The sequence below is a fragment of the Amblyomma maculatum genome, chromosome 2 (assembly GCF_055883805.1).
Source record: "Amblyomma maculatum isolate TAMU_Amacu chromosome 2, ASM5588380v1, whole genome shotgun sequence".
Classification (NCBI taxonomy): domain Eukaryota; kingdom Metazoa; phylum Arthropoda; class Arachnida; order Ixodida; family Ixodidae; genus Amblyomma; species Amblyomma maculatum.
Genome location: NC_139345.1, coordinates 212,033,195 through 212,046,721, shown reverse-complemented (window position 1 = coordinate 212,046,721; position 13,527 = coordinate 212,033,195). Strand labels below are relative to the sequence as shown.

General features: G+C 48.3%; 1 protein-coding gene and 1 pseudogene across 1 annotated transcript in view; both read left to right on the top strand.

The window, feature by feature from the left end:
- The window catches only part of LOC146201233 (uncharacterized protein C15orf61), a 224,895-nt gene extending 215,367 nt beyond the window's left edge, over positions 1 to 9,528 (top strand). The window contains exon 5 of the mRNA XM_084595700.1: positions 9,261 to 9,528. The gene's annotated coding sequence lies outside the window, so the exon portion shown is untranslated. The remainder of the gene's footprint in view (positions 1 to 9,260) is intronic.
- LOC146201234 (uncharacterized) lies at positions 4,429 to 5,160 on the top strand (annotated as a pseudogene).
- Positions 9,529 to 13,527: the final 3,999 nt, after the last annotated feature.

Below are 13,527 nucleotides of genomic sequence, written 5' to 3'. Positions count from 1 at the left end.
TGATTGAGTGCGATGGTGTGTGGAGTAATTAATGAGTTTTGCGGAGTTGTTAACCTCCTGTAAAGCGATGACATCTGGTTTGTTCGGGGGAGAATCAATGTATTGTTGGAGCAAAGCTCTCTTACGGTGGAAGCTGCGGCAGTTCCACTGTAGGACGCTTAAATTGTGGGTGATTGCTGTCCGGGCGGTAGGCATGGTACAGGAGTTGAGCACGCCGCAGCGATATGCCCCCACGCGGCCGCACAAATGGCGAAGACGCATCACTCCGTCGTACTCGCACTGCACGACCCGCTCACCGACATTCAGTAGGTTAGAAACTGCTCTAGCCATATATATCTTGATCATGTGATTACCGCTGGGCACGTCCGGAAAACTCGGAACATGCTCCATGTGCCTCGCTTGAACCTTACCCAATACCTCAAGCTCAGAAACAAGCGAAGTGGCTGGCTAATCCGACGGGTAACCAAACACCCTAACGAACCGCGCACAGCACCGATGCACCTATTTCCGACTTATTGAATTATTGAACCTCTTTGGGATGTTATCGAAGGCGGAAGCAGACTCCAGCCGTCCCGATGCACAACAACCCGTTTATGCACACACACACACACACACACACACACACACACACACACACACACACACACACACACACACACACACACACACACACACACACACACACACACACACACACACACACACACACACACACACACACACACACACACACACACACACATACACACTACGCACACACACAACCCTGCCGGGGTGGCGCCGTGGTTACGGCGCTCGACTACTGTTCCCAAAGACGCGGGATCGAATCCTGGCCTCGGCGGCCGCTTTTCGATGGAGGCGACAAGCAAGGCGCCCGTGTGCTGTGCGATGTCAGTGCACGTTAAAGAACCCCAGGTGGTCGAAATTTGCAGAGTCCTCCACACGGCGTCAAACCAAACACACACACACACACACATACATACATACATACATACACACACACACACACACACACACACACACACACACACACACACACACACACACATATATATATATATATAACGAAGAACAGAAGCGCTCCCTGAGGGATAAAGAATTCAAGTCGAAACGAAACTGAACACTACATACCCCCCCCCCCCTGATTTTGAGTGATTAGTTGTTAGTAAGCATTAGTAAGGAAACCCCCAAGGCACGCGTACTTATTTGCACATATTTACACTATGTACGCAACGTCAGTCCCAACTAATAGGTATGATAGCCTTGGAGCCAGGCCGGTGGCCGACGCTCTCGGGCCGGCTGCTTTGATACCCGGATGTGTCTCGTACGCGGTGAGAATTCTTGAAGTGAGGGAGGACGGAACAAAGAGGCGCTCTGCATGCAATAGCAGGATATCAACAACAGAGAATTCTTCCCGAATAGAGTAGAATGGTTTCGCCTGTTCTGGTAAGGACGTCTTTGACGGCCAGGAACTCAGCACGAATGACTTGACGGTTTCCAGGCAACCGTCGTCGAGGGCGGCCTGCCTGAACTTCTCCTTTGTCACGCAGGCTGGCTCAATGAACGAGACGATTTCTTCCTCCTTAGCAATCTCTGCCTCTGAGGTAGATGCTGGCAGCCGAGAAAGTACATCTGCTGCAGTGTTTGTGGACCCCTTGCGGTATTCAACAGTGAAATTGTAGCAAAGCAGTCGTGCACTCCAGCGTGCGATTCGGAGTGGGGTGTCTTCCATGTCCTTGTGACGACAAAAAGGACACCAGTGCCTGGTTGTCTGTCCGAATTGTGAAATGGCGACCCCAAAGGTGCGTGTGCCATCTCTCACATGCCCAGATACATGCAAGTGCTTCCCGCTGTTCGACTGAATACTTCCTCTCCGCAGGCGACAGTGTACGAGATGCGAAAGCGGCTGTGCGGAGCTCGTGGCCACTTCGTTGCTGCAGAACTGCTCCCAGACCACAGTCGGACGCGCCTGTCGACACAATGACTGGAAGTGACGGATCGAACATTAGGAGGACTGTACTCGACGATAGCATTTTCTTATCCCTCCTGAAACTGCCGTCTGCTTCAGCTAACAAGATGAACGGCTCCTTTTTTGCGAAGCAAGATTCTCATAGGCTCGACCACTTGTGCCAAGTGGGAACAAACTTGGAGTAGTATTCTACGAGGCCCAGGGACGAACGAAGGGCGGCAACATCACGGCAACATCAGTTGGCTCTGGTGTGTTATCTATGGAATCTATTTTCTCTGGAAGTGGCGAGATACCACGTGCAGTGACATTATGCCCTAGAAACTCAAGTTCTGGAACGTCGAAGAGGCATATGTTCAGTTTCAGGCCTGCGTTCTTGATCTTTTGCAGCACTGTCTTCAAATTTGAAAGGTTCTCTTCTGCGGTCTTGCCAAAAATGATCACATCAACAGTGTGGAACAACGCTCCAGGCAACGGTCGAGGATTGTGGCCATCATTTGCTGAAATGCCGCTGAAAAGCCAACCCAAAGTAAACTCTTTTAAAACGGAAAAGTCCGTCATGAGTGATCAAAGCTGTCAGTTAGGGTGCAAGAGAACTTGGTGGTAAGCGGAAGCCAAGTCAAGTTTTGTGAACTGTGCAGCGCCTACCAAAGCGTGAAGCAGCTCCTCTGTGTGGGGCAATTGGAAACTGTCTGTAACAATAGTGTTGTTCGGCTCTAGCAGGTCTACACATCTCCTGATGCTACCATCTTTCTTGAAAACAACAACAATGGGGGACACCCATCCAGAAGCATCGATGCGCTTGATGCATGTCAAGGCTCAGCAACCTCTGAAGCTCATTACTGGTGACCGGAGAGAATATGGCAGATGACAAAGCTTGGAAGCTACAGGCTGCACGCCTTGCCGCGTCTTGATGCGATGCGTGAACCCCTTAGCGAGTCCAAACTCGGGACTGATCGAAAAGCGAACTGAACTCATGTGCTAAGGCTGGCGGAAGATCTTTGTTACGGGCGCGCTTCACTGTGTGGAAATGGAGCGGGATAGCGGGTCATCGACAGTCGCTAGCGGAGCGACGGACGTGTACAAGCATTTAAGAGCAGAACCTTCAATGCGAAGATTCGAAGCTTTAATGCAGTCAAGACCGATCAGACAAAGTTCCTCGGTGAACAACATAAAAGCGTAGTGATCTGTGCGGCCTTTAAACAACGTTTGCCTGCCAGCAATTCCTAGCACGAAAATCGGCCGTTGTGAGTAGTCAAACAGAGTAACGTGCGGAGAAGGCAGGAGCAGAATGCTCTGAAAATGTCGACAGAATTCTTGCTCTGACAAGATTGAAACAGACAACCCTGAATCGACAAGAAATGTCAAAGTGACATTTGCGACTTGCACTTAAATATGAATTCCGCTACGCGCGAAACGTTGCACAGTCAAACCTTCCTGAGCATTGCTAGATGACGAAACATCTTCATGAAACTCAATTTCACGGATTCGGCCTTGCATTTGAGTTCGTTTGCGGTTGCATACTTTTTGAAAGGGGCCGTTGAGACCGCAAAACGAACATATCTCGGCATGCACTGGGCACTGCGGCCCCGATGCGAAGTGGTCCTGCGAGCCGCATCGGAAACCATTTGGTGAACCGAAGCGGTTCCGCTCAGGGGGGTGGTTCCGCTGCGGCGCACGTGAGTCGCCCGCGCTCCTGGTTAAGTTCTTCTGAAAGGGGGCTGCCGGCTGCGCATTACTTTTTTTTGCGAAGGATATGCGAGGATTGTTTACGGCGCTGCCGCAATAAAGTTGCCTCGACCGAAGCAGAAAACTCCTGTCGTTGTCATATGGGAGGGGGGATGGACACCCGGAAGTGCCGTGCCCCAGAGTCACACATACCTCATCAGCCCATCATCATCAATTCAACACCTCCAAAGGCTCCCCCCACCAGGGCCAAGTGGGAACTAGAAGAGCTTTTTTAGTTCAAGGTGACCCGGACAAGAGGCCGCCGTGCGATGCCCCCACAAGAGTGAGTAGCATCTTACGCAAAGACGACCTGCAGTGCCATCGTGGCGTTGAGCCAACGAGGCAGACCTTCAGTACTACGCAAGGAGTGTCATTAAGGACGACCATTCCCTGCATTGGAGTCATAGCGACACAGAGAGTGTTTCACCCTTAACCGAGAAAATCACAGACGGACCGCACCAAATCTTCGAGAACCTCCGCTCGCCAAGAATGCGACGTTCCCGCAGCGGGTAAACGAGACTGTAGTGTTTGTAATCGGCATCTAGCCGAATGTTACCACTCTGTTAGCCACTATGTAATAAAACATGGCGGCTTAACAGGCTCGCTTCATTAGTGTCTCGCCCAATCTAATCAATCGGACCCCATCACAGTCTCCGGGAACACTAAGATGGTGTCAGAAGTACTTTTTTATCTCATGTGAGTACCACGACATCAAGAGTCAGTTTGTCCAATCACCCATCAGCAACAAGCGGCTACCGGCAATCGTAGCCATGGCACATGTGCTCCCTGCCTTCCCAAGTTTTGACCTGCGCGCTACCGACGACAACAATATTGGTCACGAATGGACGAAGTGGATAGAAAGGTTCGAAAACTTTCTTTTAGCTTGCGATATCTCGGCAGATGCACGCAAAGAAGCGCTCCTCCTGCACTACGTCGGTGAAGAAGTCTACGACATATATCGCTCGCTCCCCGAGAGTGCTGCGCAAGGTGCGACGGCTGCAAGCACGACCCAAACCACGCAGAGTACATCGACGCCAGAATACAATGCCGCTCGAGCGAAACTGAATGCATATTTTGCGCCGCGAGTGAACTCAACATTTGCTATCTATAAACTTCGTCAAGCTTAGCAGAACGTTGGTGAGTCACTGGACGCCTTCTACGTGCGCCTCCGGCAGCTTTCTCGCCACTGTAACTTCGAAAACGTCGACTCTGAAGTCAAGAACGAAATCATTCTCGCCACAACGTCGTCTCGCCTCCGAAAGTATGCCATGCTTCATTCCCTCACGTTACCGGACTTACTTAAGCAAGGAAGAATGCTCGAGGATGTCGAACGGGATGTGTCCGAAATCGAAAAGCACGTCGATAACAATGCGGCGGTGTTCGCAATACACAAGGAAGGACAACACCATGGCCAACACCCAAGAAATGAACGACAGATGCCACGGCAGGCCTACACACCGCAGTGACCTCGTGTCTAGTCAGCAGATTGTCGCAACTGTGGCGGCAAGTGGCCTCACCAAGGCGGTCGATCCAGTTGTGCTGCATGGGGCAAGACTTGCAAGGCATGTAACAAGGTTGGTCATTTTGTACGATTCTGTCGCCCAACCAGGAGAACAGTACACGCAGTGGACTGTGACAATGACTCAAACACACAGTTAGCCTCCAGTGAGAAGAGTTCAAGTACTAGAGAGCCTGCAGCCACCTGTGACACCAGTCCAAGCAGCGACGAGTACGTTTTTGTTGCCATGACTTCCCCTTAAGCAAGTTCGTCTCCAAAGGCTATTGTCACTGTCAACAATGTGCCAGTCAATTTCGTAATCTACACGGGTGCTACAGTGTCAATGTTGGCGAAAATGACTTCAAGAGCTGTCGCCTAAATGTAAATCTCCAAGAAATATCCATCAGAGTGTTCCCATACAAATCAACGTCTCCACTTGAACTTTTGGGCAAAGTCTCTGTTACAATGAGATACAAAGATAAGTGCATTGAAGAAGACATTTTTGTCATTCCAGGAAACTGTGCACCACTCTTAAGCTTCACAGCAGCAACCAACCTGGGGCTTGTCCAGATCACGTACCAAGTTTCTGATAATCCAGGTGACAAGTCAGTCATGGAAGCATTCCCCAAATTGTTTAGTGGAGTTGGAAAACTCAAAAACCAGCACATCCACCTTTTTGTGAACGACTCAGTGCCACCTGTTGCACAATCACACAGACGTATTCCGTTTGCTTTACGTGATGCCACAGAAAAAGAACTTGAACGCCTCCTGTCAGAAGACATCATAGAGCCAGCCATCGGACCTACACCGTGGGTGTCCCCTGTGGTTATTGTGCCCAAACCACATCAGCCTGATGAAATTCGAATCTGCATTGACATGAGTGTTGTGAACAGTGCCATTCAACGTGAACGACATTTGTGTCCGACAGTGGATGACATTGTTGCCTTAAATGGAGCAACAGTATTCTCCAACCTTGACCTGAAGAATGGATATCACCAGTTGGAACTTGACACTTCTTCAAGGCAGCTCACAACTTTCTCGACACATGTTGGCTTGTTTCGCTACAAACGTCTCAACTTTGGCATCAGCAGAGCGGCTGAAATCTTTCAAAACACCATCCGCCAAGTGCTCAGTGGCATCCCCAATGTCCTGAATGTTAGTGACGACATCCTTGTTTTTGGACAAACAAAACCGGAGCATGACGCCTCATTGAAAGCAGTTCTGCAGCGACTCCAAGAAGCTGGACTGACACTCAACGGAAAAAAGTGTCACTTTCGTCAATGTGAACTGAACTTCTTCGGACTTATTTTCTCAGCTGCCGGCGTTCGTCCTGATCCCACGAAGATAGCAGCCTTCCTACCAATCAAAACACCAGAGTCACCGCAAGAAGTAAAGAGCCTGCTAGGCATGATCAACTATTCAGGCAGATTCCTGAGAAATCTAGCCGACCTCACACAGCCATTACGTGAACTGACATTGAAGAACGTTGCATGGGAGTGGACAGAACAACAGCAGAATGCTTTTGAGAGCTTAAAGCAAGCCATGTCTGATGCATCCACCCTTGCTTACTTTGACTCATCCAAGCCGACAGAACTGGTAGTAGATGCAAGTCCACATGGACTGGGTGCTATCCTCACACAACGTGTCAGTGAACATATTGCAGTGATAACCTATGCAAGTAGAGCGCTCACATCTGTTGAAAGCCGCTATTCCCAAGTAGAACGTGAAACGCTCACAGCTGTATGGGCAATGGAACGCTTTCGCCTTTATTTTTGTGGAATTCACTTTCTTTTGCTGATTGATCACAAGCCTTTAGTGAGCATACTGGGAAAGCCAAGATCATCACCATCTGCCCGTATTGAGCGCTTCACTCTACGCATTCAACAGTACAAGTTTGATGTACAGCACACCGCAGGAAGTAGCAACCCTTCCGATTACCTTTCCAGGCATCGGTTCCTGAGATGAAAATACATGCCCGCATCGACAAAGTACCCAACGAGTACGTTAACTTCATCCAGTGCCACAGCATCCCAAATGCCTTCTCAGTTCAAGAAGTTGCTGAAGAAACTAAAGCAGACCAGCAGCTACAATTACTTAGTGCTATCCAGCACCCCACACCTAGCAGCTGGGTCTCAGTTGAACTGAAGCCATTTGCCTCCATAAAGGCTAAACTAACAACAACACCTGAGGGCATCGTCCTTCGACGAACGCGCCTAGTTCTTCCCACTAGCCTGCAGAAGCAAGCAGTGCTGCTCGCCCACAAGGGTCATCAAGGGATTGTCAGAACAAAACAAATGCTGAGAGAAAAAGTTTGGTTTCCAGGCATGGACAAACTAGTACACACTTTGATTAAAAGCTGCCTACCATGTCAAGCAGCCGTTCCCCAAGCAAAGCAAGAACCAGTTGCCATCACTGAACCACCCAATGGTCCCTGGGAGGAAGTTTCGGTTGACTTTTGTGGTCCGTTCCCAGATGGAAAGTACGATATGGTGGTAATAGATGACTTCTCGCGATACCCAATAATACAAGTCACACATTCCACGAGTGCGAACAATGTGCTCCCCTTGCTGCGACCAGTGTTTTGCCAGTTCGAAATCCCTGCACAGGTAAAAACTGACAATGTACCACCATTTCAAGGCAGAGATTTTGCTGCACTCTCGAAATAGTTAGGATTTCGACACCATCGGATCACACCTTTGTGGCCTCAAGGTAATGGTGAAGCTGGACGGTTCATGAGATTATTGAAAAAGCATGTTCACACAAGTCAGCTTGAGAACACAGATTGGAAAGTAGAGCTTGACACTTTCCTGATGTCATACAGATCTTCCAAACTCCTTACAACAGAAAGATCACCATATGAACTGCTGTTTGGCAGACCAATGAGGAATCTTCTGCCGTGCTACCCTGAAGCTCCTTCGCACAATGCAGACTTAACAAGGTTGAAAATAACCGCGCTCGAGAAAAAGGCATACAACAAACATCATGCTGACGCACGAAGACATACTCAACCACATCGCTTCTCTATCGGTCAACGAGTCCTGTGCAAGCAAGAAAGACGCGACAGGTTTACTCCATACTATGATCCAGACCCTTATACATTGTAAGCATTCATGGATCACAAATCAAGGCATCGAGGGGAAAAAGAGTAATAACGCGCAACTCAAGTTTTTTCAAGGATGTCTCTGGCCTCAAACAAGCATCAGCCACAACACCACTCGACCAGTGAACCAGCCTGCACATCCTATATTGCACCCGCTTACACCACCTGCATTGCACCACAGTTCTCCAACACGGCGCTATCCACAGAGAAACAGAAAGCCTCCGCGTCATCTGTCTGACTTTAAGACCTGACTTTGTGACTGTTTGCAAATGAGAGACCTTTCTACAGTGGTCTGTGACAGTGTGTGCACATCCATTTAACTTTCCCCAAGGAGGGTAGGGCAGTGTTTGTAATCGGCATCTAGGCGAATGTTACCACTCTGTTGGCCACTATAGGCAACCTGCAGTGACCAGGCGGCGCTAGTGGAGCGCAGCGTTCAGCGCCGCGAACGGAGGCGCCGAGTAATCTGAGTAGGCCGGCGTGGTCGGGTTGCGTTCGCGTTGTACGGCTGGAAGCATCTCGGCTCTCATTTTCTGCGGTTTTAAGACAATCGAATGTCCTCAGACCTACTTCCGAAAACCAATACTGACGAAAGGACACTGCCTGTTCGAGAATGCTCATGTTTAAAACGTGAACGGTGTCGACGTCACCGCGAAGTGCGCGCCGCTCGCGACGGAACACCCGCGCACACAGCTTTGAATTTCGCGTGAGTAGACGGAATTTTTTTTATACGAAATTTATTCTCTCAGAGCATTAGTCGGATATGTGATGATGAATTAAGAAATAATTAAATGAATGAAAAATGTTGTAAACGTAGCTTTTCATTTACCTATTGCGTTCACACCTCATACCCAAACATTGAAAGTGCAGAGAGAACCTGAGAAGAGATTGATCGTCATTTCTTCTTTTTTTGTTCTTGCTGTTTGATTACACCAGCATAGTAATTTCCTCGCGGTTTTGCTTTACAGTTTAATACCATGGCGAACACTTTTGTTCGTGGTGCACCTTTCGACAGTGCTGCGGAAGTTACTGGAGGCATGGTGCGGTACCCGCTACGAATGTCGTGACGATTGCAAGCACTGTGCGGTTGTAGCGTGCGTCATCAACGAAAACTGTGCGTGCCGCGGGCGGGGAGTAGGGGGCCTCCTGCACCGTTGGAAAAATAAAGCTCTTAACAACAACAACTGGCATGTATTTTGTACCTCCGTACCTCAATCTTGGGGAAAGCCGGCGGGTAATGCTGGCACTCAACGGCAAAGCTTTCGCAAAGGAGGTCGTTAAGAGATGGAATTTTTTACTGTTGCTACTAATGATGAAATGGTCTATCGTCTGGGACAAGAGACTCTTGAGTAGCTTGAGCAGTCGGTTAAAGAAATATTTGGCGCGGAACGATAGAACGAAGTTTCATTCTCAGCGTACACAGTATCAAGGGCCTCTACACTCCGCCACTTCGACTTTTTCAGCACCTTAAGAACTAATTTACAGATAAATATGCTTATTGAAATCTGTAATTGGAAGTTTTGAAGGTATTTTGGCTTTGTGGTTCCGAATAGACACCGCATTAGAAATCCGGTTCACAGATCCACGAACATTTTTTTTTTATTTCGCCTCCGTTGAAATGCGGCTGGAATACGATGCTGCGGCTGCGCGGCTTTGTTGCTTTTCGGACGTATGCCACTCGATCTTGCACAGCATATACCAGTACACGCCAAATTTTACAGCGCGTACTGAGTAGTGTGCCCCAACCAGCGCGCGACTCCCCGAGTCAGAAGTTTATACCGTTTCCTCCGCTCACGGGCAATCGTCTTATTTTAGCTTCTTGGCGTCTGTACGCCAATGGCTCCATAACAAAACGAATTTCAGTTACATTACTCTCTCGCAGCCATTATCTCCTTCTTTCATCATTCTCCCCAGGTTCTCCCAGCAAGCGGTACGCTTAAGTTTCTTTCGTGATTGTGGCAGTCTTTCTCGCCGCCCTTGCGGTTATTTTTATTCTTGTTCACGTCCGTAGTAGTCGAAGCATCGCACGAAACCACTGAAGTCACTCAATGAGTAAATCACACTCACTGGGATAACAAAACGCGAACGCAGAAGGAACACAGCGGCCGCAACATATACGGCGTGAGCTTCTGCGCCGCCTCAGTATTAGCTCCCGTCGGCCGCCAGGTGGCGCCACATGTCTCAACAAACTCCATTGCAGGTTGCCTATGGAATAAAACATGTCGGCTTAACAGGCTCGCTTCATCAGTGTCTCGCCCAATCTAATCAATCGGACCCCATCACAGTCTCCGGGAACACTAAGGAGACCTCCTTCCGTACCTTTGCAGTTACTTCATGAAGGCCTGGAACCCTGCTGTTGTATGCGGCCGCGCAGCGTGCCAGCCATACTTGGTACGCACACTCCACGTGCAGGACGATGAACTGGTTAATGGCTACGCCTGGCAACGGATTCAGGTATCGCACAGTCTGGTACGGTATACCCGGAAGCTGGAAGAGATTAGCTACACGACGGAGAAGCGCTTCAGGAAGGAGTCACTGCGAGAATATGTGCACAGTGTCCACTCTACCACCACCAATCGGACAAGTTGGTCGCAAGCTGGCCCGTGTAAACGCTGGAGCCTTAATGGGGAGGACTCCCCTGGCAAAGCAGTACGTAAGGACGCTCTGCTTGCTCCCAAAAAGTCCGCCGTGATGTACCGCCAGCTTGGCCTAACATTGACAAGATCATACTGGTGGAGGTGAGGAAGGAGACTTGGAGTCAGAAGTCTAACCAAATTTCTTAAGCTCTTCCGCCGCCTGCTCAAACTTAAGTGCAATTCGAACTCAATCCTGGAATGACAATGTGTAACCCTCGAGTAGTAACTGCTCGCATACAGCTGCCTACAAACTTAACACGAATGACGGAAGGCGTGGCCTGGACTTTTGTTAGCGCCACGAAGCGATAGTCATCGGTGGGAGATAATGCTGTCGGTATTTTAACGGTGGCTGATGATAGCAGGCGCGCAGCTCACTTTGATTGTGAGGGGCTTCATTTGATTGTTTTTTTTTCCTTTTGCCTGATCGCCGCATGGATAGCGCGCTCGTCACAGGGGCGTTTCTGCACATTTTGCTCGTTGAAGTGGCCTTCGCGGCCCCGACAACGCTGTTTGTATTTTTATTGCGAAAGCAATACTACTTCCATTTTCAGCCCTTCGCTATTCGCCGCGAGATCGACCTAGAGATGGCGCCACCGTCGCTCCGGTAGTGTGGATTGGCAGCCGGCGGCGCTCGCAGAAACGCACGCTGCGTAGGTCTGCTTTCGAGTTTACGGCGGGTGTGTTGGCGATGAAAACGTGTCTTCTGTAGTATTTCTGCAATATTGCAGAAAAACATCCAAGGATTTCGCCAATGCAGCAGAAGAAGAGCGGATTTTAGGAAAACAAAGCACGCAACCACCACTCTTCTAGATTTACTTTGCACGCGTTTCTTGCGCTGTACCGCGCTCACGCGCCTAATACTTGGGCCTGCCTAATGACACCTTTATTTTTCTTATCGACCTTTAAACAGTTTGCGCGTGTCTCATGCGAGTGAGACCGGCAAATTTAGTGTCAAGCCCACGCAGATACAAGGTTCTTGCTCTGACCTGCAGTAATTTAGATTGAATCGAGAAAGCATGGTTCATTATATCGTACTTGACTCGAGGATTAAGCAGGTTAAATGTAGCATTGGCAGCGCACTGTATGGCGAGTTGCTTTAGACTGAGTGCACATCAACTCTGGCTCCAGACAACCACGCACAAGTATTTCCCAAAAATGAGATCACGCCGACACTATACAGGAAACATCGCCGCACAGGAAAGCTGATTGTTCACGTGTACAGCGCTGAGTGGATTGAATTTGCCGAGATGCTTTCTGCGGCCACTGTCATAGAATGTGATAGTGTATTAATGCATGCGCCACTAACTGTAAATGATTTCCTGAAACCGAGGAAAGTATAATGGATTTCTGATGTGTGTGATGTTAATATATAATGGTAAATTAGTAGTGTAATTATTTTGTTTTGCAATGCGAATAAATTTCACCGTGTGAGAGAACTTTTACACACTTGACAGAATTTACAATGATCAGCGATTAATTTTCAGTAACGTTAAAGGGCAAGCTACGAATTACTTGCTGCGAAGACATCGTTATAAACTGCGCATGGGCACTGTCATGTTCTGGGAAGCAATTTTACAGGCTGAAAATTTCTTTATCACTAATTATTTAGCAGTGACTAAATCTTATGCGAAGTAAAATATTAGGGTTGCTTCCAAAACAGATGCCAGATATAAAACTATTCCGAAAGAAATGGAGGTCATGTATGCGACTATAAAAATGCATTTATTCCCGAACTAAACACTGATATTTAAGCCCGCATGAAGCTGTTTTACTCCCCTTATCAGAAATGACGAGTTTTGTCGGAAGACAGCACTTGGACGAAAAGGGATTATAATGAATATAATAGGCTACCAGTAAAGTACATTGATCTAGGTGTGTTATGTAATATTTAGGGTAACAATTAGGTGCAGGGAATATGTTTCCCAAACATTCGAGCATTTCTCTAAAGCAAAATGTGCTCACTAAAACTTTTACGGATGCACAGAAGCCTTCAAAAAAAAAGAAATCCATATTGGCCCGGGTATAACGCATGAAAGCGGCATTTGCTATGACGGATGATTGCAGAGGCTGGTTTTGGTGTCGTTTTTTTTTTCATTATTAACACCACATTAACCACGTGGGATTGTTTATTGTGCAGTCAAATCCCACAGCAGGGGAACGCCTTTCGAAACGGTTGTGATTGAATCCCCCATTCTCGAAATCAGCAGTCGCCCTTACCATTGAGACACCGGCCGCGACAGAGGTTTAAAAGTAAAAAAAAATGAATGAATGAATGAATGAATGAATGAATGAATGAAGCCTTTATTGAAGGGAAGGGATGGCTCTCGGCCGCAGAAAAGTACTCACACAACTCTATCGTGCATACAGACGGCGTAGTAGGCATAGAGTGGTCTGTTCCAACTGCATTCTGCTATATGAAGCAGTCTGCGGTGGCATATGTTTTAGTAGCTGCGGTATTCCAAACAGAAACGGGAATATGCGATTTCTGAGCGTTTGCATTAACTTTTATTGACGGCAACGACCTGTTTTGATTTGACACCGCGGTAACGACAGTACCACTTCGTTTGAGACATTGCATGTCAAAGGATATCAAGCTCCG